Source organism: Canis lupus, chromosome 22 (genome assembly GCF_048164855.1).
Source record: "Canis lupus baileyi chromosome 22, mCanLup2.hap1, whole genome shotgun sequence".
In the NCBI taxonomy this organism is placed as follows: Eukaryota; Metazoa; Chordata; class Mammalia; order Carnivora; family Canidae; genus Canis; species Canis lupus.
The window spans coordinates 54,524,931-54,547,398 of NC_132859.1; positions in this window are offsets into that span (position 1 = coordinate 54,524,931).

Below are 22,468 nucleotides of genomic sequence, written 5' to 3' on the forward strand. Positions count from 1 at the left end.
AATTACCTCTCCCAACACTTCCGTCAAACAGAGAGCCTAGGCCTTTTAGAAGCCAAGGGTACCAGCAGGCTGGCTGTGGAGGTACAGGCCATAAGCTCAACTCTCAGAAGTGTGTATGCATGGGAGGCAGATGTCTGCTACCCTCTCGGACATGGAGGTTGGAACCAGCTACACTGTGATTGAAGAAGGCCATTGGAAATCGCTGTATTCAACTCAGATACACGGGAGTTCAGGCCCAGTGCTCACACATGCTTTTCCCGCAACCTCTGCCAGCCACTAACATTAGGATGTTAGCAGCTACTCCTACAGTCAGGCAGGATGCGTGAGGGTTCTGCACTGTCCTCAGCTCTCACAGGGAAGCATGTCTTGAAGCCAGCTGTCAACTAGCTGCATTCCTATGGCAGTGAGAAGGTAGCAGTACTCTGAGTCAGGAGGTTCCAAGATTACCACTCTACTGCACCTGGAGATACCCTCCAGGTCTGCATTGTTAACTTGTACTCAGAAGCCTCTGGCAATCGTCTCTGGTGAAGACGTGTGAAACTCACTCTGCAGGCAGTGTGGAACTGTGAGGGACTGAGGCTGAGCTCAACTCTCAAAAGTAAGATGCTTTTGGACAAGGCGTTCAGCTACCTTCTCACATATGGAACTTAGTATGTAGCACCTGTCTACCACAAGAATTACTGGGAAATCGTGAATTGAGTTGGAGGCACTCGTCTTGTGTGCCGGGAGATTCCAATTACCTCTCCCAGCACTTCCGTCAAACAGCGAGCCTAGGCCTTTTAGAAGCCAAGGGTACCAGCAGGCTGGCTGTGGAGGTACAGGCCATAAGCTCAACTCTCAGAAGAGTGTATGCATGGGAGGCAGATGTCTGCTACCCACTCGGACATGGGAGTTGGAACCTGGCTACAATCTGATTGATGAAAGCCGTTGGAAATCGCTGTATTCAACTCAGATACACGGGAGTTCAGGCCCAGTGCTCACACATGCTTTTCCCGCAACCTCTCCCAGCCACTAACATAAGGATGTTAGCAGCTACTCCTACAGTCAGGCAGGATGCGGGAGGGTTCTGCTCTGTCCTCAGCTCTCACAGGGAAGCATGTCTTGAAGCCAGCTGTCAACTAGCTGCATTCCTATGGCAGTGAGTAGGTAGCAGTACTCTGAGTCAGGAGGTTCCAAGATTACCACTCTACTGCACCTGGAGATACCCTCCAGGTCTGCATTGTTAACTTGTACTCAGAAGCCTCTGGCAATCGTCTCTGGTGAAGACGTGTGAAACTCACTCTGCAGGCAGCGTGGAACTGTGAGGGACGGAGGCTGAGCTCAAATCTCAGAAGTAAGATGCTTTTGGACAAGGCGTTCAGCTACCTTCTCACATATGGAACTTAGTATGTAGCAACTGTCTACCACAAGAATTACTGGGAAATCGTGAATTGAGCTTGGAAGCACTCGTCCTGTGTGCCGGGAGATTCCAATTACCTCTCCCAGCACTTCCGTCAAACAGCGAGCCTAGGCCTTTTAGAAGCCAAGCCTTATCGAACCAGCAGGCTGGATGTGGAGGTACAGCCCATAAGCTCAACTCTCAGAAGAGTGTATTCATGGGAGGCAGATGTCTGCTACCCGCTCGTACATGGGATTTGGAACCTAGCTACACCCTGATTGATGAAAGCCGTTGGAAATCGCTGTATTCAACTCAGATACACGGGAGTTCAGGCCCAGTGCTCACACATGCTTTTCCCGCAACCTCTCCCAGCCACTAACATTAGGATGTTAGCAGCTACTCCTACAGTCAGGCAGGATGCGGGAGGGTTCTGCCCTGTCCTCAGCTCTCACAGGGAAGCATGTCTTGAAGCCAGCTGTCAACTAGCTGCATTCCTATAGCAGTGAGAAGGTAGCAGTACTCTGAGTCAGGAGGTTCCAAGATTACCAGTCTACTGCACCTTGGGATACCCTCTAGGTGTCCATTCTTACCCTGCGTCTCAGAAGCCTCTGGCAAACGTCTCTGCTGAAGACCTGGGAAACTCTCTCTGCAGGCAGTGTGGAACTGTGAGGGACTGACGGTGAGCTCAACTCTCAGAAGTAAGATGCTTTTGGACAATGCGTTCAGCTACCCTCTCACGTATGGAACTTAGTATGTAGCACCAGTCTACCTCAGGAATTCCTAGGACATCGCTGGACTGAGCTTGGAGGCACTCGTCTTGTGTGCCGGGTGATTCCAATTACCTCTCCCAGCACTTCCGTCAAACAGCGAGCCTAGGGCTTTTAGAAGCCAAGGGCACCATCAGGCTGGATGTGGAGGTACAGGCCATAAGCTCAACTCTCAGAAGTGTGTATGCATGGGAGGCAGATGTCTGCTACCCACTCGGACATGGGAGTTGGATCCTGCTACACTCTGATTGATGAAAGCCGTTGGAAATCGCTGTATTCAACTCAGATACACCGGAGTTCAGGCCCAGTGCTCACACATGCTTTTCCCACAACCTCTCCCAGCCACTAATATAAGGATGTTAGCAGCTACTCCTACAGTCAGGTAGGATGCGGGAGGGTTCTGCCTTGTCCTCAGCTCTCACAGGGAAGCATGTCTTGAAGCCAGCTGTCAACTAGCTGCATTCCTATGGCAGTGAGAAGGTAGCAGTACTCTGAGTCAGGAGGTTCCAAGATTACCAGTCTACTGCACCTGGGGATACCCTCTAGGTCTGCATTGTTAACCTGGGTCTCAGAAGACTCTGGCAAACGTCTCGGATGAAGACCTGCGAAACTCACTCTGCAGGCAGTGTGGAACTGTGAGGGACTGAGGGTGAGCTCAACTCTCAGAAGTAAGATGCTTTTGGACAAGGCGTTCAGCTACCCTCTCACGTATGGAACTTAGTATGTAGCACCAGTCTACCACAGGAATTACTAGGAAATCGCTGGACTGAGCTTGCAGGCACTAGTCTTGTGTGCCGGGTGATTCCAATTACCTCTCCCAGCACTTCCGTCAAGCAGCGAGCCTAGGCCTTTTAGAATCCAAAGGTACCAGCAGGCTGGCTGTGGAGGTACAGGCCATAAGCTCAACTCTCAGAAGTGTGTATGCATGGGAGGCAGATGTCTGCTACCCGCTCGTACATGGGATTTGGAACCTAGCTACACTCTGGTTGAGGAAAGCCGTTGGAAATCGGTGTATTCAACTCAGATACACGGGAGTTCAGGCCCAGTGCTCACACATGCTTTTCCCGCAACCTCTGCCATCCAGTAACATAAGGATGTTAGCAGCTACTCCTACACTCAGGCAGGATGCGTGAGGGTTCTGCCCTGTCCTCAGCTCTCACAGGGAAGCATGTCTTGAAGCCAGCTGTCAACTAGCTGCATTCCTATAGCAGTGAGAAGGTAGCAGTACTCTGAGTCAGGAGGTTCCAAGATTACCACTCTACTGCACCTGGAGATACCCCCCAGGTCTGCATTGTTAACTTGTACTCAGAAGCCTCTGGCAATCGTCTCTGGTGAAGACGTGTGAAACTCACTCTGCAGGCAGTGTGGAACTGTGAGGGACTGAGGCTGAGCTCAACTCTCAGAAGTAAGATGCTTTTGGACAAGGCGTTCAGCTACCTTCTCACATAAGGAACTTAGTATGTAGCACCTGTCTACCACAAGAATTACTGGGAAATCGTGAATTGAGCTTGGAGGCACTCGTCTTGTGTGCCGGGAGATTCCAATTACCTCTCCCAGCACTTCCGTCAAACAGCGAGCCTAGGCCTTTTAGAAGCCATGGGTACCAGCAGGCTGGATGTGGAGGTACAGGCCATAAGCTCAACTCTCAGAAGTGTGTATGCATGGGAGGCAGATGTCTGCTACCCGCTCGTACATAGGATTTGGAACCTAGCTACACTCTGGTTGAGGAAAGCCGTTGGAAATTGCTGTATTCAACTCAGATACACGGGAGTTCGGGCCCAGTGCTCACACCTGCTTTTCCGCAACCTCTCCCAGCCACTAACATTAGGATGTTAGCAGCTACTCCTACAGTCAGGCAGGATGCGGGAGGTTCTGCCCTGTCCTCAGCTCTCACAGGGAAACATGTCTTGAAGCCAGCTGTCAACTAGCTGCATTCCTATGGCAGTGAGAAGGTAGCAGTACTCTGAGTCAGGAGGTTCCAAGATTACCAGTCTACTGCACCTGGGGATACCCTCCAGGTCTGCATTGTTACCCTGCATCTCAGAAGCCTCTAGCAAACGTCTCTGCTGAAGACCTGCGAAACTCACTCTGCAGGCAGTGTGGAACTGTGAGGGACTGAGGCTGAACTCAACTCTCAGAAGTAAGATGCTTTTGGACAAGGCGTTCAGCTACCCTCCCGTATGGAACTTAGTATGTAGCACCAGTCTACCACAGGAATTACTAGGAAATCACTGGACTGTGCTTGGAGGCACTAGTCTTGTGTGCCGGGTGATTCCAATTACCTCTCCAGGCACTTGCGTCAAACAGCGAGCCTAGGCCTTTTAGAAGCCAAGGGTACCAGCAGGCTGGCTGTGGAGGTACAGGCCATAAGCTCAACTCAGAAGTGTGTATGCATGGGAGGCAGATGTCTGCTACCAACTCGGACATGGGAGTTGGAACATGGCTACACTCTGATTGAAGAAAACCGTTGGAAATCGCTGTATTCAACTCAGATACACGGGAGTTCAGGCCCAGTGCTCACACATGCTTTTCCCTCAACCTCTCCCAGCCACTAACATAAGGATGTTAGCAGCTACTCCTACAGTCAGGCAGGATGCGGGAGGGTTCTGCCCTGTCCTCAGCTCTCACAGGGAAGCATGTCTTGAAGCCAGCTGTCAACTAGCTGCATTCCTATGGCAGTGAGAAGGTAGCAGTACTCTGAGTCAGGAGGTTCCAAGATTACCACTCTACTGCACCTGGAGATACCCTCCAGGTCTGCATTGTTAACTTGTACTCAGAAGCCTCTGGCAATCGTCTCTGGTGAAGACGTGTGAAACTCACTCTGCAGGCAGTGTGGAACTGTGAGGAACTGAGGCTGAGCTCAACTCTCAGAAGTAAGATCCTTTTGGACAAGGCGTTCAGCTACCTTCTCACATATGGAACTTAGTATGTAGCACCTGACTACCACAAGAATTACTGGGAAATCGTGAATTGAGCTTGGAGGCACTCGTCTTGTGTGCCGGGCGATTCCAATTACCTCTCCCAGCACTTCCGTCAAACAGCGAGCCTAGGCCTTTTAGAAGCCAAGCCTTTTCGAACCAGCAGGCTGGATGTGGAGGTACAGGCCATAAGCTCAACTCTCAGAAGTGTGTATGCATGGGAGGCAGATGTCTGCTACCCGCTCGTACATGGGATTTGGAAACTAGCTACTCTCTGATTGATGAAAGCCGTTGGAAATCGCTGTATTCAACTCAGATACACGGGAGTTCAGGCCCAGTGCTCACACATGCTTTTCCCGCAACCTCTCCCAGCCACTAACATAAGGATGTTAGCAGCTACTCCTACAGTCAGGCAGGATGCGGGAGGGTTCTGCCCTGTCCTCAGCTCTCACAGGGAAGCATGTCTTGAAGCCAGCTGTCAACCAGCTGCATTCCTATGGCAGTGAGAAGGTAGCAGTATTCTGAGTCAGGCGGTTCCAAGATTACCAGTCTACTGCAACTGGGTATACCCTCCAGGTCTGCATTGTTACCCTCGTCTCAAAAGCCTCTGGCAAACGTCTCTGCTGAAGACCTGCGACACTCACTCTGCAGAAAGTGTGGAACTGTGAGGGACTGAGGCTGAGCTCAACTCTCAGAAGCAAGATGATTTTGGACAAGGCGTTCAGCTACCCTCTCACGTATGGAAATTAATATGTAGCACCAGTCTACCACAGGAATTACTAGGAAATCGCTGGACTGAGCTTGGAGGCACTAGTCTTGTGTGCCGGGTGATTCCAATTACCTCTCCTAGCACTTCCGTCAAACAGCGAGCCTAGGCCTTTTAGAAGCCAAGGGTACCAGCAGGCTGGCTGTGGAGGTACAGGCCATAAGCTCAACTCTCAGAAGTGTGTATGCATGGGTTGCAAATGTCTGCTACCCACTCGGACATGGGAGTTGGAACCTGGCTACACTCTGATTGATGAAAGCCGTTGGAAATCGCTGTATTCAACTCAGATACACGGGAGTTCAGGCCCAGTGCTCACACATGCTTTTCCCGCAACCTCTCCCAGCCACTAACATAAGGATGTTAGCAGCTACTCCTACAGTCAGGCAGGATGCGGGAGGGTTCTGCCCTGTCCTCAGCTCTCACAGGGAAGCATGTCTTGAAGCCAGCTGTTAACGAGCTGCATTCCTATGGCAGTGAGAAGGTAGCAGTATTCTGAGTCAGGAGGTTCCAAGATTACCAGTCTACTGCACCTGGGGATACCCTCCAGGTCTGCATTGTTACCCTGCGTCTCAGAAGCCTCTGGCAAACGTCTCTGCTGAACACCTGCGAAACTCACTCTGCAGGCAGTGTGGAACTGTGAGGGACTGAGGCTGAGCTCAACTCTCAGAAGTAAGATGCTTTTGGACAAGGCTTTGAGCTACCCTCTCACGTATGAACTTAGTATGTAGCACCAGTCTACCAGAGGAATTACTAGGAAATCGCTGGACTGAGCTTGTAGGCACTAGTCTTGTGTGCCGGGTGATTCCAATTACCTCTCCCAACACTTCCGTCAAACAGCGACCCGAGGACTTTTAGAAGACAAGGGTACCAGCAGGCTGGATGTGGAGGTACAGGCCATAAGCTCAATTCTCAGAAGTGTGTATGCATGGGAGGCAGATGTCTGCTACCCACTCGGACATGGGAGTTGGAACCTGGCTACACTGATTGATGAAGGCCGTTGGAAATCGCTGTATTCAACTCAGATACACGGGGGTTCAGGCCCAGTGCTCACACATGCTTTTCCCGCAACCTCTCCCAGCCACTAACATTAGGATGTTAGCAGCTACTCCTACAGTCAGGCAGCAAGCGGGAGGGTTCTGCCCTGTCCTCAGCTCTCACAGGGAAGCATGTCTTGAAGCCAGCTGTCAACTAGCTGCATTCCTATGGCAGTGAGAAGGTAGCAGTACTCTGAGTCAGGAGCTTCCAAGATTACCACTCTATTGCACCTGGAGATACCCTCCAGGTCTGCATTGTTAACTTGTACTCAGAAGCCTCTGGCAATCGTCTCTGGTGAAGATGTGTGAAGCTCACTCTGCAGGCAGTGTGGAACTGTGAGGGACTGATGGTGAGCTCAACTCTCAGAAGTAAGATGCTTTTGGACAAGGCGTTCAGCTACCTTCTCAAATATGGAACTTAGTATGTAGCACCTGTCTATCACAAGAATTACTGGGAAATCGTGAATTGAGCTTGGAGGCACTCGTCTTGTGTGCCGGGAGATTCCAATTACCTCGTCCAGCACTTCCGTCAAACAGCGAGCCTAGGCCTTTTAGAAGCCAAGGGTACCAGCAGGCTGGAAGTGGAGGTAGAGGCCATAAGCTCAATCTCAGAAGTGTGTATGCATGGGTGGCAGATGTCTGCTACCCACTCGGACATGGGAGTTGGAACCTGGCTACACTCTGATTGAGGAAAGCCGTTGGAAATCGCTGTATTCAACTCAGATACACGGGAGTTCAGGCCCAGTGCTCACACATGCTTTTCCCGCAACCTCTCCCAGCCACTAACATAAGGATGTTAGCAGCTACTCCTACAGTTAGGCAGGATGCGGGAGGGTTCTGCCCTGTCCTCAGCTCTCACAGGGAAGCATGTCTTGAAGCCAGCTGTCAACTAGCTGCATTCCTATGGCTGTGAGATGGTAGCAGTACTCTGAGTCAGGAGGTTCCAAGATTACCACTCTACTGCACCTGGAGATACCCTCCAGGTCTGCATTGTTAACTTGTACTCAGAAGCCTCTGGCAATCGTCTCTGGTATAGACGTGTGAAACTCACTCCACAGGCAGTGTGGAAGTGTGAGGGACTGAGGGTGAACTCAACTCTCAGAAGTAAGATGCTTTGATCAAGGCGTTCAGCTACCTTCTCACATATGGAACTTAGTATGTAGCACCAGTCTACCACAGGAATTACTAGGAAATCGCTGGACTGAGCTTGGAGGCACTAGTCTTGTGAGCCGGGTGATTCCAATTACCTCTCCCAGCACTTCCGTCAAACAGCGAGCCTAGGCCTTTTAGAAGCCAAGGGTACCAGCAGGCTGGATGTGGAGGTACAGGCCATAAGCTCAACTCTCAGAAGTGTGTATGCATGGGAGGCAGATGTCTGCTACCCACTCGGACATGGGATATGGAACCTGGCTACACTCTGATTGATGAAAGCCTTTGGAAATCACTGTATTCAACTCAGATACACGGGAGTTCACGCCCAGTGCTCACACATGCTTTTCCCGCAACCTCTCACAGCCACTAACGTAAGGATTTTAGCAGCTACTCCTACAGTCAGGCAGGATGCGGGAGGGTTCTGCCCTTCCTCAGCTCTCACAGGGAAGCATGTCTTGAAGCCAGCTGTCAACTAGCTGCATTCCTATGGCAGTGAGAAGGTAGCAGTACTCTGAGTCAGGAGGTTCCAAGATTACCACTCTACTGCACCTTGAGATACCCTTCAGGTCTGCATTGTTAACTTGTACTCAGAAGCCTCTGGCAATCGTCTCTGGTGAAGACCTGCGAAACTCACTCTGCAGGCAGTGTGGAACTGTGAGGGACTGTGGCTGAGCTCAACTCTCAGAAGTAAGATGCATTTGGACAAGGCGTTCAGCTACCCTCTCACGTATGGAACTTAGTATGTAGCACAAGTCTACCACAGGAATTACTAGGAAATCGATGGACTGAGCTGGAGGCACAGGTCTTGTGTGCCGTGTGATTCCAAATACCTCTCCCAACACTTCCGTCAAACAGCGAGCCTAGGCCTTTTAGAAGCCAAGGGTACCAGCAGGCTGGATGTGGAGGTACAGGCCATTAGCTCAACTCTCAGAAGTGTGTATGCATGGGAGGCAGATGTCCGCTACCCACTCGGACATGGGATATGGAACCTGGCTACACTCTGATTGAGGAAAGCCGTTGGAAATCGCTGTATTCAACTCAGATACACGGGAGTTCAGGCCCAGTGCTCACACATGCTTTTCCCGCAACCTCTCCCAGCCACTAACATAAGGATTTTAGCAGCTACTCCTACAGTCAGGCAGGATGCGGGAGGGTTCTGCCCTGTCCTCAGCTCTCACAGGGAAGCATGTCTTGAAGCCAGCTGTCAACTAGCTGCATTCCTGTGGCAGTGAGAAGGTAGCAGTACTCTGAGTCAGGAGGTTCCAAGATTACCACTCTACTGCACCCGGAGATACCCTCCAGGTATGCATTGTTAACTTGTACTCAGAAGCCTCTGTCAATCGTCTCTGCTGAAGACGTGCGAAACTCACTCTGCAGGCAGTGTGGAACTGTGAGGGACTGAGGCTGAGCTCAACTCACAGAAGTAAGATGCTTTTGGACAAGGCGTTCAGCTACCCTCTAACGTATGGAACTTAGTATGTAGCACCAGTCTACCACAGGAATTACTAGGAAATCGTTGGACTGAGCTTGGAGGCACTAGTCTTGTGTGCCGGGAGATTCCAATTACCTCGTCCAGCACTTCCGTCAAACAGCGAGCCTAGGCCTTTTAGAAGCCAAGGGTACCAGCAGGCTGGATGTGGAGGTACAGGCCATAAGCTCAACTCTCAGAAGTGTGTATGCATGGGAGGCAGATGTCTGCTACCCGCTCGTACATGGGATTTGGAACCTAGCTACACTCTTGTTGAGGAAAGCCATTGGAAATCGCTGTATTCAACTCAGATACACGGGAGTTCAGGCCCAGTGCTATCAAATGCTTTTCCCGCAACCTCTCCCAGCCACTAACATTATGATGTTAGCAGCTACTCCTACAGTCAGGCAGGATGTCGGAGGGTTCTGCCCTGTCATCAGCTCTCACAGGGAAGCATGTCTTGAAGCCAGCTGTCAACTAGCTGCATTCCTATGGCAGTGAGAAGGTAGCAGTATTCTGAGTCAGGAGGTTCCAAGATTACCAGTCTACTGCACCTGGGGATACCCTCCAGGTCTGCATTGTTACCCTGCGTCTCAGAAGCCTCTGGCAAACGTCTCTGCTGAACACCTGCGAAACTCACTCTGCAGGCAGTGTGGAACTGTGAGGGACTGAGGCTGAGCTCAACTCTCAGAAGTAAGATGCTTTTGGACAAGGCTTTGAGCTACCCTCTCACGTATGAACTTAGTATGTAGCACCAGTCTACCAGAGGAATTACTAGGAAATCGCTGGACTGAGCTTGTAGGCACTAGTCTTGTGTGCCGGGTGATTCCAATTACCTCTCCCAACACTTCCGTCAAACAGCGACCCGAGGACTTTTAGAAGACAAGGGTACCAGCAGGCTGGATGTGGAGGTACAGGCCATAAGCTCAATTCTCAGAAGTGTGTATGCATGGGAGGCAGATGTCTGCTACCCACTCGGACATGGGAGTTGGAACCTGGCTACACTGATTGATGAAGGCCGTTGGAAATCGCTGTATTCAACTCAGATACACGGGGGTTCAGGCCCAGTGCTCACACATGCTTTTCCCGCAACCTCTCCCAGCCACTAACATTAGGATGTTAGCAGCTACTCCTACAGTCAGGCAGCAAGCGGGAGGGTTCTGCCCTGTCCTCAGCTCTCACAGGGAAGCATGTCTTGAAGCCAGCTGTCAACTAGCTGCATTCCTATGGCAGTGAGAAGGTAGCAGTACTCTGAGTCAGGAGCTTCCAAGATTACCACTCTATTGCACCTGGAGATACCCTCCAGGTCTGCATTGTTAACTTGTACTCAGAAGCCTCTGGCAATCGTCTCTGGTGAAGATGTGTGAAGCTCACTCTGCAGGCAGTGTGGAACTGTGAGGGACTGATGGTGAGCTCAACTCTCAGAAGTAAGATGCTTTTGGACAAGGCGTTCAGCTACCTTCTCAAATATGGAACTTAGTATGTAGCACCTGTCTATCACAAGAATTACTGGGAAATCGTGAATTGAGCTTGGAGGCACTCGTCTTGTGTGCCGGGAGATTCCAATTACCTCGTCCAGCACTTCCGTCAAACAGCGAGCCTAGGCCTTTTAGAAGCCAAGGGTATCAGCAGGCTGGAAGTGGAGGTAGAGGCCATAAGCTCAATCTCAGAAGTGTGTATGCATGGGTGGCAGATGTCTGCTACCCACTCGGACATGGGAGTTGGAACCTGGCTACACTCTGATTGAGGAAAGCCGTTGGAAATCGCTGTATTCAACTCAGATACACGGGAGTTCAGGCCCAGTGCTCACACATGCTTTTCCCGCAACCTCTCCCAGCCACTAACATAAGGATGTTAGCAGCTACTCCTACAGTTAGGCAGGATGCGGGAGGGTTCTGCCCTGTCCTCAGCTCTCACAGGGAAGCATGTCTTGAAGCCAGCTGTCAACTAGCTGCATTCCTATGGCTGTGAGATGGTAGCAGTACTCTGAGTCTGGAGGTTCCAAGATTACCACTCTACTGCACATGGAGATACCCTCCAGGTATGCATTGTTAACTTGTACTCAGAAGCCTCTGGCAATCGTCTCTGGTGAAGACGTGTGAAACTCACTCTGCAGGCAGTGTGGAACTGTGAGGGACTGAGGGTGAGCTCAACTCTCAGAAGTAAGATGCTTTTGCACAAGGCGTTCAGCTACCTTCTCAAATATGGAACTTAGTATGTAGCACCTGTCTACCACAAGAATTACTGGGAAATCGTGAATTGAGCTTGGAGGCACTCGTCTTGTGTGCCGGGAGATTCCAATTTCCTCTCCCAGCACTTCTGTCAAGCAGCGAGCCTAGGACATTTATAAGCCAAGGGTACCAGCAGGCTGGATGTGGAGGTACAGGCCATAAGCTCAACTCTCAGAAGTGTGTATGCATGGGAGGCAGATGTCTGCTACCCGCTCGTACATGGGATTTGGAACCTAGCTACACTCTTGTTGAGGAAATCCGTTGGAAATCGCTGTATTCAACTCAGATACACGGGATTTCAGGCCCAGTGCTCACACATGCTTTTCTCGCAACCTCTCCCAGCCATTAACATTAGGAGATTAGCTGCTACTCCTACAGTCAGGCAGGATGCGGGAGGGTTCTGCCCTGTCCTCAGCACTCACAGGGAAGCATGTCTTGAAGCCAGCTGTCAACTAGCTGCATTCCTATGGCAGTGAGAAGGTAGCAGTATTCTGAGTCAGGAGGTTCCAAGATTACCAGTCTACTGCACCTGGGGATACCCTCCAGGTCTGCATTGTTACCATGCGTCTCAGAAGCCTCTGGCAAACGTCTCTGGTGAAGACATGCGAAACGCACTCTGCAGGAAGTGTGGAACTGTGAGGGACTGAGGCTGAGCTCAACTCTCAGAAGTAAGATGCTTTTGGACAAGGCGTTCAGCTACCCTCTCACGTATGGAACTTAGTATGTAGCACCAGTCTACCACAGGAAATACTAGGAAATCGCTGGACTGAGCTTGGAGGCACTAGTCTTGTGTGCCGTGTGATTCCAGTTACCTCTCCCAACACTTCCGTCAAACAGCGATCCAAGGCCTTTTAAAAGACAAGTGTACCAGCAGGCTGGATGTGGAGGTTCAGGCCATAAGCTCAACTCTCAGAAGTGTGTATGCATGGGAGGCAGATGTCTGCTACCCGCTCGGACATGGGAGTTGGAACCTGGCTACACTCTGATTGAGGAAAGCCGTTGGAAATCGCTGTATTCAACTCAGATACACGGGAGTTCAGGCCCAGTGCTCACACATGCTTTTCCCGCAACCTCTCCCAGCCACTAACATAAGGATGTTAGCAGCTACTCCTACAGTCAGGCAGGATGCGGGAGGGTTCTGCCCTGTCCTCAGCTCTCACAGGGAAGCATGTCTTGAAGCCAGCTGTCAACTAGCTGCATTCCTATGACAGTGAGAAGGTAGCAGTACTCTGAGTCAGGAGGTTCCAAGATTACCACTCTACTGCACCTGGAGATACCCTCCAGGTCTGCATTGTTAACTTGTACTCAGAAGCCTCTGGCAATCGTCTCTGGTGAAGACGTGTGAAACTCACTCTGCAGGCAGTGTGGAACTGTGAGGGAGTGAGGGTGAGCTCAACTCTCAGAAGTAAGATGCTTTTGGACAAGGCGTTCAGCTACCTTCTCACATATGGAACTTAGTATGTAGCACCTGTCTACCACAAGAATTACTGGGAAATCGTGAATTGAGCTTGGAGGCACTCGTCTTGTGTGCCGGGAGATTCCAATTACCTCGTCCAGCACTTCCGTCAAACAGCGAGCCTAGGCCTTTTAGAAGCCAAGGGTACCAGCAGGCTGGATGTGGAGGTACAGGCCATAAGCTCAACTCTCAGAAGTGTGTATGCATGGGAGGCAGATGTCTGCTACCCGCTCGTACATGGGATTTGGAACCCAGCTACACTCTTGTTGAGGAAAGCCATTGGAAATCGCTGTATTCAACTCAGATACACGGGAGTTCAGGCCCAGTGCTCACACATGCTTTTCCCGCAACCTCTCCCAGCCACTAACATAAGGATGTTAGCAGCTACTCCTACATTCAGGCAGGATGCGGGAGGGTTCTGCCCTGTCCTCAGCTCTCACAGGGAAGCATGTCTTGAAGCCAGCTGTCAACTAGCTGCATTCCTATGACAGTGAGAAGGTAGCAGTACTCTAAGTCAGGAGGTTCCAAGATTACCACTCTACTGCACCTGGAGATACCCTCCAGGTCTGCATTGTTAACTTGTACTCAGAAGCCTCTGGCAATCGTCTCTGGTGAAGACGTGTGAAACTCACTCTGCAGGCAGTGTGAAACTGTGAGGGACTGAGGGTGAGCTCAACTCTCAGAAGTAAGATGCTTTTGGAGAAGGCTTTCAGCTACCTTCTCACATATGGAACTTAGTATGTATCACCTGTCTACCACAAGAATTACTGGGAAATCGTGAATTGAGCTTGGAGGCACTCGTCTTGTGTGCCGGGAGATTCCAATTACCTCTCCCAGCACTTCCGTCAAACAGCGAGCCTAGGCCTTTTAGAAGCCAAGGGTACCAGCAGGCTGGATGTGGAGGTACAGGCCATAAGCTCAACTCTCAGAAGTGTGTATGCATGGGAGGCAGATGTCTGCTTCCCGCTCGTACATGGGATTTGGAAACTAGCTACACTCTGGTTGAGGAAAGCCGTTGGAAATCGCTGTATTCAACTCAGATATACGGGAGTTCAGGCCCAGTGCTCACACATGCTTTTCCCGCAGCCTCTCCCAGCCACTAACATAAGGATGTTAGCAGCTACTCCTACAGTCAGGCAGGATGCGGGAGGGTTCTGCCCTGTCCTCAGCTCTCACAGGAAAGCATGTCTTGAAGCCAACTGTCAACTAGCTGCATTCCTATGGCAGTGAGAAGGTAGCAGTATTCTGAGTCAGGAGGTTCCAAGATTACCAGTCTACTGCACCTGGGGATACCCTCCAGGTCTGCATTGTTACCCTGCGTCTCAGAAGCGTCTGGCAAACGTCTCTGGTGAAGACCTGCGAAACTCACTCTGCAGGCAGTGTGGAACTGTGAGGGACTGAGGCTGAGCTCAACTCTCAGAAGTAAGATGCTTTTGGACAAGGCGTTCAGCTACCCTCTCACGTATGGAACTTAGTATGTACCACCAGTCTACCACAGGAATTACTAGGAAATCGCTGGACTGAGCTTGGAGGCACTAGTCTTGTGTGCCGGGTGATTCCAATTACCTCTCCCAGCACTTCCGTCAAACAGCGAGCCTAGGCCTTTTAGAAGCCAAGGGTACCAGCAGGCTGGATGTGGAGGTACAGGCCATAAGATCAACTCTCAGAAGTGTGTATGCATGGGAGGCAGATGTCTGTTACCCACTCGAACATGGGAGTTGGAAACAAGCTACACTCTGATTAAGGAAAGCCGTTGGAAATCGCTGTATTCAACTCAGATACACGGGAGTTCAGGCCCAGTGCTCACACATGCTTTTCCCGCAACCTCTCCCAGCCACTAACATAAGGATGTTAGCAGCTACTCCTACATTCAGGCAGGATGCGGGAGGGTTCTGCCCTGTCCTCAGCTCTCACAGGGAAGCATGTCTTGAAGCCAGCTGTCAACTAGCTGCATTCCTATGGCAGTGAGAAGGTAGCAGTACTCTGAGTCAGGAGGTTCCAAGATTACCACTCTACTGCACCTGGAGATACCCTCCAGGTCTGCATTGTTAACTTGTACTCAGAAGCCTCTGGCAATCGTCTCTGGTGAAGACGTGTGAAACTCACTCTGCAGGCAGTGTGAAACTGTGAGGGACTGAGGGTGAGCTGAACTCTCAGAAGTAAGATGCTTTTGGAGAAGGCGTTCAGCTACCTTCTCACATATGGAACTTAGTATGTAGCACCTGTCTACCACAAGAATTACTGGGAAATCGTGAATTGAGCTTGGAGGCACTCGTCTTGTGTGCCGGGAGATTCCAATTACCTCTCCCAGTACTTCCGTCAAACAGCGAGCCTAGGCCTTTTAGAAGCCAAGGGTACCAGCAGGCTGCATGTGGAGGTATAGGCCATAAGCTCAACTCTCAGAAGTGTGTATGCATGGGAGGCAGATGTCTGCTACTCGCTCGTACATGGGATTTGGAAACTAGCTACACTCTGGTTGAGGAAAGCCGTTGGAAATCGCTGTATTCAACTCAGATTCACGGGAGTTCATGCTCAGTGCTCACACATGCTTTTCCCGCAACCTCTCCCAGCCACTAACATAAGGATGTTAGCAGCTACTCCTACAGTCAGGCAGGATGCGGGAGGGTTCTGCCCTGTCCTCAGCTCTCACAGGAAAGCATGTCTTGAAGCCAACTGTCAACTAGTTGCATTCCTATGGCAGTGAGAAGGTAGCAGTATTCTGAGTCAGGAGGTTCCAAGATTACCAGTCTACTGCACCTGGGGATACCCTCCAGGTCTGCATTGTTACCCTGCGTCTCAGAAGCCTCTGGCAAACGTTTCTGGTGAAGACCTGCGAAACTCACTCTTCAGGCAGTGTGGAACTGTGAGGGACTGACGCTGAGCTCAACTCTCAGAAGTAAGATGCATTTGGACAAGGCGTTCAGCTACCCTCTCACGTATGGAACTTAGTATGTAGCACCAGTCTACCACAGGAATTACTAGGAAATCGCTGGACTGAGCTTGTAGGCACTAGTCTTGTGTGCCGGGTGATTCCAATTACCTCTCCCAGTACTTCCGTCAAACAGCGAGCCTAGGCCTTTTAGAAACCAAGGGTACCAGCAGGCTGGATGTGGAGGTACAGGCCATAAGCTCAACTCTCAGAAGTGTGTATTCATGGGAGGCAGATGTCTGTTACCCACTCGGACATGGTAGTTGGAACCTGGCTACACTCTGATTGATGAAAGCCGTTGGAAATCGCTGTATTCAACTCAGATACACGGGAGTTCAGGCCCAGTGCTCACACATGCTTTTCCCGCAACGTCTCCCAGCCACTAACATTAGGATGTTAGCAGCTACTCCTACAGTCAGGCAGTTTGCGGGAGAGTTCTGCCCTGTTCAGCTCTTATAGGGAAGCATGTCTTGAAGCCAGCTGTCAACTAGCTGCATTCCTACGGCAGTGAGAAGGTAGCAGTACTCTGAGTCAGGAGGTTTCAAGATTACCACTCTACTGCACCTGGAGATACCCTCCAGGTCTGCATTGTTAACTTGTATTCAGAAGCCTCTGGCAATCGTCTCTGGTGAAGACGTGTGAAACTCACTCTGCAGGCAGTGTGGAACTGTGAGGGACTGAGGCTGAGCTCAACTCTCAGAAGTAAGATGCTTTTGGACAAGGCGTTCAGCTACCTTCTCACATATGGAACTTAGTATGTAGCACCTGTCTACCACAAGAATTACTGGGAAATCGTGATTGAGCTTGGAGGCACTCGTCTTGTGTGTCGGGAGATTCCAATTACCTCTCCCAGCACTTCCGTCAAACAGGGAGTCTAGGCCTTTTATTTATTTTTTTTAAAGATTTTTTATTTATTTATTCATGATAGTCACAGAGAGAGAGAGGCAGAGACACAGGCAGAGGGAGAAGCAGGCCCCATGCAGGGAGCCCGACGTGGGATTCGATCCGGGTCTCCAGGATCACGCCCTGGGCCAAAGGCAGGCGCTAAACCGCTGCGCCACCAGGGATCCCGCCGAGGCCTTTTAGAAGCCAAGAGTACCAGCAGCCTGGATGTGGAGGTACAAGCCATAAGCTCAACTCTCAGAAGTGTGTATGCATAGGAGGCAGATGTCTGCTACCCGCTCGTACATGGGATTTGGAACCTAGCTACATTCTTGTTGAGGAAAGCCGTTGGAATACGGTGTATTCAACTCAGATACACGGGAGTTCAGGCCCAGTGCTCACACATGCTTTTCCCGCAACCTCTCCCAGCCACTAACATTGGGATGTTAGCAGCTATTCCTACAGTCAGGCAGGATGCGGGAGGGTTCTGCCCTGTCCTCAGCACTCACAGGGAAGCATGTCTTGAAGCCAGCTGTCAACTAGCTGCATTCCTATGGCAGTGAGAAGGTAGCAGTGTTCTGAGTCAGGAGGTTCCAAGATTACCAGTCTACTGCACCTGGGGATACCCTCCAGGTCTGCATTGTTACCCTGCGTCTCAGACGCCTCTGGCAAACGTCTCTGGTGAAGACGTGCGAAACTCACTCTGCAGGCAGTGTGGAACTGTGAGGGACTGAGGCTGAGCTCAACTCTCAGAAGTAAGATGCTTTTGGACAAGGCGTTCAGCTACCCTCTCACGTATGGAACTTAGTATGTAGCACCAGTCTACCACAGGAATTACTAGGAAATCGCTGGACTGAGCTTGGAGGCACTAGTCTTGTGTGCCGGGAGATTCCAATTACCTCTCCCAACACTTCCGTCAAACAGCGAGCCTAGGCCTTTTAGAAGCCAAGGGTACCAGAAGGCTGGATGTGGAGGTACAGGCCACAAGCTCAACTCTCAGCAGTGTTTATGCATGGGAGGCAGATGTCTGCTACCCACTCGGACATGGGAGTTGGAACCTGGCTACACTCTGATTCATGAAAGCCGTTGGAAATCGCTGTATTCAACTCAGATACACGGGAGTTCAGGCCCAGTGCTCTCACATGCTTTTCCCGCAACCTCTCCCAGCCAATAACATAAGGATGTTAGCAGCTACTCCTACAGTCAGGCAGGATGCGGGAGGGTTCTGCCCTGTCCTCAGCTCTCACAGGGAAGCATGTCTTGAAGCCAACTGTCAACTAGCTGCATTCCTATGGCAGTGAGAAGGTAGCAGTATTCTGAGTCAGGAGGTTCCAAGATTACCAGTCTACAGCACCTGGGGATACCCTCCAGGTCTGCATTTTTACCCTGCGATTCAGAAGCCGCTGGCAAACGTCTCTGGTGAAGACCTGCGAAACTCACTCTGCAGGCAGTGTGGAACGGTGAGGGACTGAGGGTGAGCTCAACTCTCAGAAGTAAGATGCTTTCTGACAAGGCGTCAGCTACCTTCTCACATTTGGAGCTTAGTATGTAGCACCTGTCTACCACAAAAATTACTGGGAACTCGTGAATTGAGCTTGGAGGCACTCGTCTTTTGTGCCAGGAGATTCCAATTACCTCTCCCAGCACTTCCGTCAAACAGCGATCGTAGGCCTTTTAGAAGCCAAGGGTACCAGCAGGCTGGATGTGGAGGTACACGCCATAAGCTCAACTCTCAGAAGTTTGTATGCATGGGAGGCAGATGTCTGCTACCCACTCAGATATGGGAGTTGGAACCTAGCTACACTCTGATTGAGGAAAGCCGTTGGAAATCGCTGTATTCAACTCAGATACACGGGAGTTCAGGCCCAGTGCTCACACATGCTTTTCCCGCAACCTCTCCCAGCCACTAACATTAAGATGTTAGCAGCTACTCCTACAGTCAGGCAGGATGCGGGAGGATTCTGCCCTGTCCTCAGCTCTCACAGGAAAGCATGTCTTGAAGCCAGCTGTCAACTAGCTGCATTCCTATGGCAGTGAGAAGGTAGCAGTATTCTGAGTCAGGAGGTTCCAAGATTACCAGTCTACTGCACCTGGGGATACCCTCCAGGTCTGCATTGTTACCCTGCGACTCAGAAGCCTCTGGCAAACGTCTCAGCTGAAGACCTGCGAAACTCACTCTGCAGGCAGTGTGGAACTGTGAGGGACTGAGGCTGAGCTCAACTCTCAGAAGTAAGATGCTTTTGGACAAGGCGTTCAGCTACCCTCTCACGTATGGAACTTAGGATGTAGCACCAGTCTACCACAGGAATTACTAGGAAATCACTGGACTGAGCTGGGAGACACTAGTCTTGTGTGCCGGGTGATTCCAATTACCTCTCCCAACACTTCCGTCAAACAGCGACCTAGGCCTTTTAGAAGCCAAGGGTACCAGCAGACTGGATGTGGAGGTACAGGCCATAAGCTCAACTCTCAGAAGTGTGTATGCATGGGAGGCAGATGTCTGCTACCCACTCGGACATGGGAAGTGGAACCTAGCTACACTCTGATTGAGGAAGGCCTTTGGAAATCGCTGTATTCAACTCAGATACACGGGAGTTCAGGCCCAGTACACACACATGCTTTTCCCGCAACCTCACCCAGCCACTAACATAAGGATGTTAGCAGCTCCTCTACAGTCAGGCAGGATGCGGGAGGGTCTGTCCTGTCCTCAGCTCTCACAGGGAAGCATGTCTTGAAGCCAGCTGTCAACTAGCTGCATTCCTATGGCAGTGAGAAGGTAGCAGTATTCTGAGTCAGGAGGTTCCAACATTACCACTCTACTGCAGCTGGAGATACCCTCCAGGTCTGCATTGTTAACTTGTACTCAGAAGCCTCTGGCAGTCGTCTCTGGTGAAGACGTGTGAAACTCACTCTGCAGGCAGTGTGGAACTGTGAGGGACTGAGGGTGAGCTCAACTCTCAGAAGTAAGATGCTTTTGGACAAGGCGTTCAGCTACCTTCTCACATATGGAACTTAGTATGTAGCACCTGTCTACCACAAGAATTACTGGGAAATCGTGAGTTGAGCTTGGAGGCACTCGTCTTGTATGCCGGGAGATTACAATTACCTCTCCCAACACTTCCGTCAAACAGCGAGCCTAGTCCTTTTAGAAGCCAAGAGTACCAGCAGGCTGGAGGTGGAGGTACAGGCCATAAGCTCAACACTCAGAAGTGTGTATGCATGGGAGGCAGATGTCTGCTACCCACTCGGACATGGGATTTGGAACCTGGGTACACTCTGATTGAGGAAAGCCGTTGGAAATCGCTGTATTCAACTCAGATACACGGGAGTTCAGGCCCAGTGCTCACACATGCTTTTCCCGCAACCTGTCCCAGCCACTAACATTAGGATGTTAGCAGCTACTCCTACAGTCAGGCAGGATGCGGGAGGGTTCTGCCCTGTCCTCAGCTCTCACAGGGAAGCATGCCTAGAAGCCAGCTCTCAACTAGCTGCATTCCTATGGCAGTGAGAAGGTAGCAGTATTCTGAGTCAGGAGGTTCCAAGATTACCAGTCTACTGCACCTGGGGATACCCTCCAGGTCTGCATTGTTACCCTGCGTTTCAGAAGCCTCTGGCAAACGTCTCTGGGGAAGACGTGCGAAACTCACTCTGCAGGCAGTGTGGAACTGTGAGGGACTGAGGCTGAGCTCAACTCTCAGAACTAAGATGCTTTTGGACAAGGCGTTCAGTTACCCTCTCACGTATTGAACATAGTATGTAGCACCAGTCTACCACAGGAATCACTAGGAAATCGCTGGACTGAGCTCGGAGGCACAAGTCTTGTGTGCCCGGTGATTCCAATTACCTCTCCCAACACTTCCATCAAACAGCGAGCATAGGCCTTTTAGAAGCCAAGTGTACCAGCAGGCTGGATGTGGAGGTACAGGCCATAAGCTCAACTCTCAAAAGTGTGTATGCATGGGAGGCAGATGTCTGCTACCCACTCGGACATGGGATTTGGAACCTGGCTACACTCTGATTGAAGAAAGCCGTTGGAATTCGCTGTATTCAACTCATATACACGGGAGTTCAGGCCCAGTGCTCACACATGCTTTTCCCGCAACCTCTCCCAGCCACTAACATAAGGATTTTAGCAGCTACTCCTACAGTCAGGCAGGATGCGGCAGGGTTCTGCCCTGTCCTCAGCTCTCACAGGGAAGCATGTCTTGAATCCAGCTGTCAACTAGCTGCATTCCTATGGCAGTGAGAAGGTAGCAGTATTCTGAGTCAGGAGGTTCCAAGATTACCACTCTACTGCACCTGGAGATACCCTCCAGGTATGCATTGTTAACTTGTACTCAGAAGCCTCTGGCAATCGTCTCTGGTGAAGACGTGTGAAACTCACTCTGCAGGCAGTGTGGAACTGTGAGGGACTGAGGGTGAGCTTAACTCTCAGAAGTAAGATGCTTTTGGACAAGGCGTTCAGCTACCTTCTCACATATGGAACTTAGTATGTAGCACCTGTCTACCACAAGAATTACTGGGAAATCGTGAATTGAGCTTGGAGGCACTCGTCTTGTGTGCCGGGAGATTCCAATTATCTCTCCCACCCCTTCCTTCAAACAGCCAGCCTAGGCCTTTTAGAAGCCAAGGGTACCAGCAGGCTGGATGTGGAAGTACAGGCCATAAGCTCAACTCTCAGAAGTGTGTATGCATGGGAGGCAGATGTCTGCTACTCCTCGGATATGGGAGTTGGAATCTAGCTACACTCTGATTGAGGAAAGCCGTTGGAAATCGCTGTATTCAACTCACATACACGTGAGTTCAGGCTCAAAGCTTACACATGCTATTCCCCCAACCACTCCCAGCACCTAACATAAGGATGTTAGCAGCTACGTCTACAGTCAGGCAGGATGCGGAAGATTGTGCCTGACCTCAGCTCTCACAGGGAAGCAGGCCTAGAAGTCAGCTCTCAACAAGCTGCGTTCTTATCGCAGTGAGAAGGTAGCAGTATTCTGAGTCAGGAGATTAAAAGATTACCACTCTACTGCAACTGGTGATACCGCCCAGGTCTGCATTGTTAAGTTGCGTCTCACAAGCCTTTGGGAAACGTCTCTGGTGAAGACGTGCGAAACTCACTCTGCAGGCAGTGTGGAACTGTGAGGGACTGAGGGTGAGCTCAACTCTCAGAAGTAAGATGCTTTTGGACAAGGCGTTAAGCTACATTCTCACATATGGAACTTAGTATGTAGCACCAGTCAACCACAGGAATTACTACGAAATCACTTTATTTAGATTGGAGGCACTAGTCTTGTGTGCCTGGAGACTCCAATTACCTCTCCCAAGCAGCTGCCTCTACAGTCAGGCAGGATGCGGGAGGGTTCTGCCCTGAACTCAGCTCTCACAGGGAAGCATGCCTAAAAGCCAGCTCTCAACTAGCTGCGTTCTTATCGCAGTGAGAAGGTAGCAGTATTCTGAGTCAGGAGGTTCAAAGATTACCACTCTACT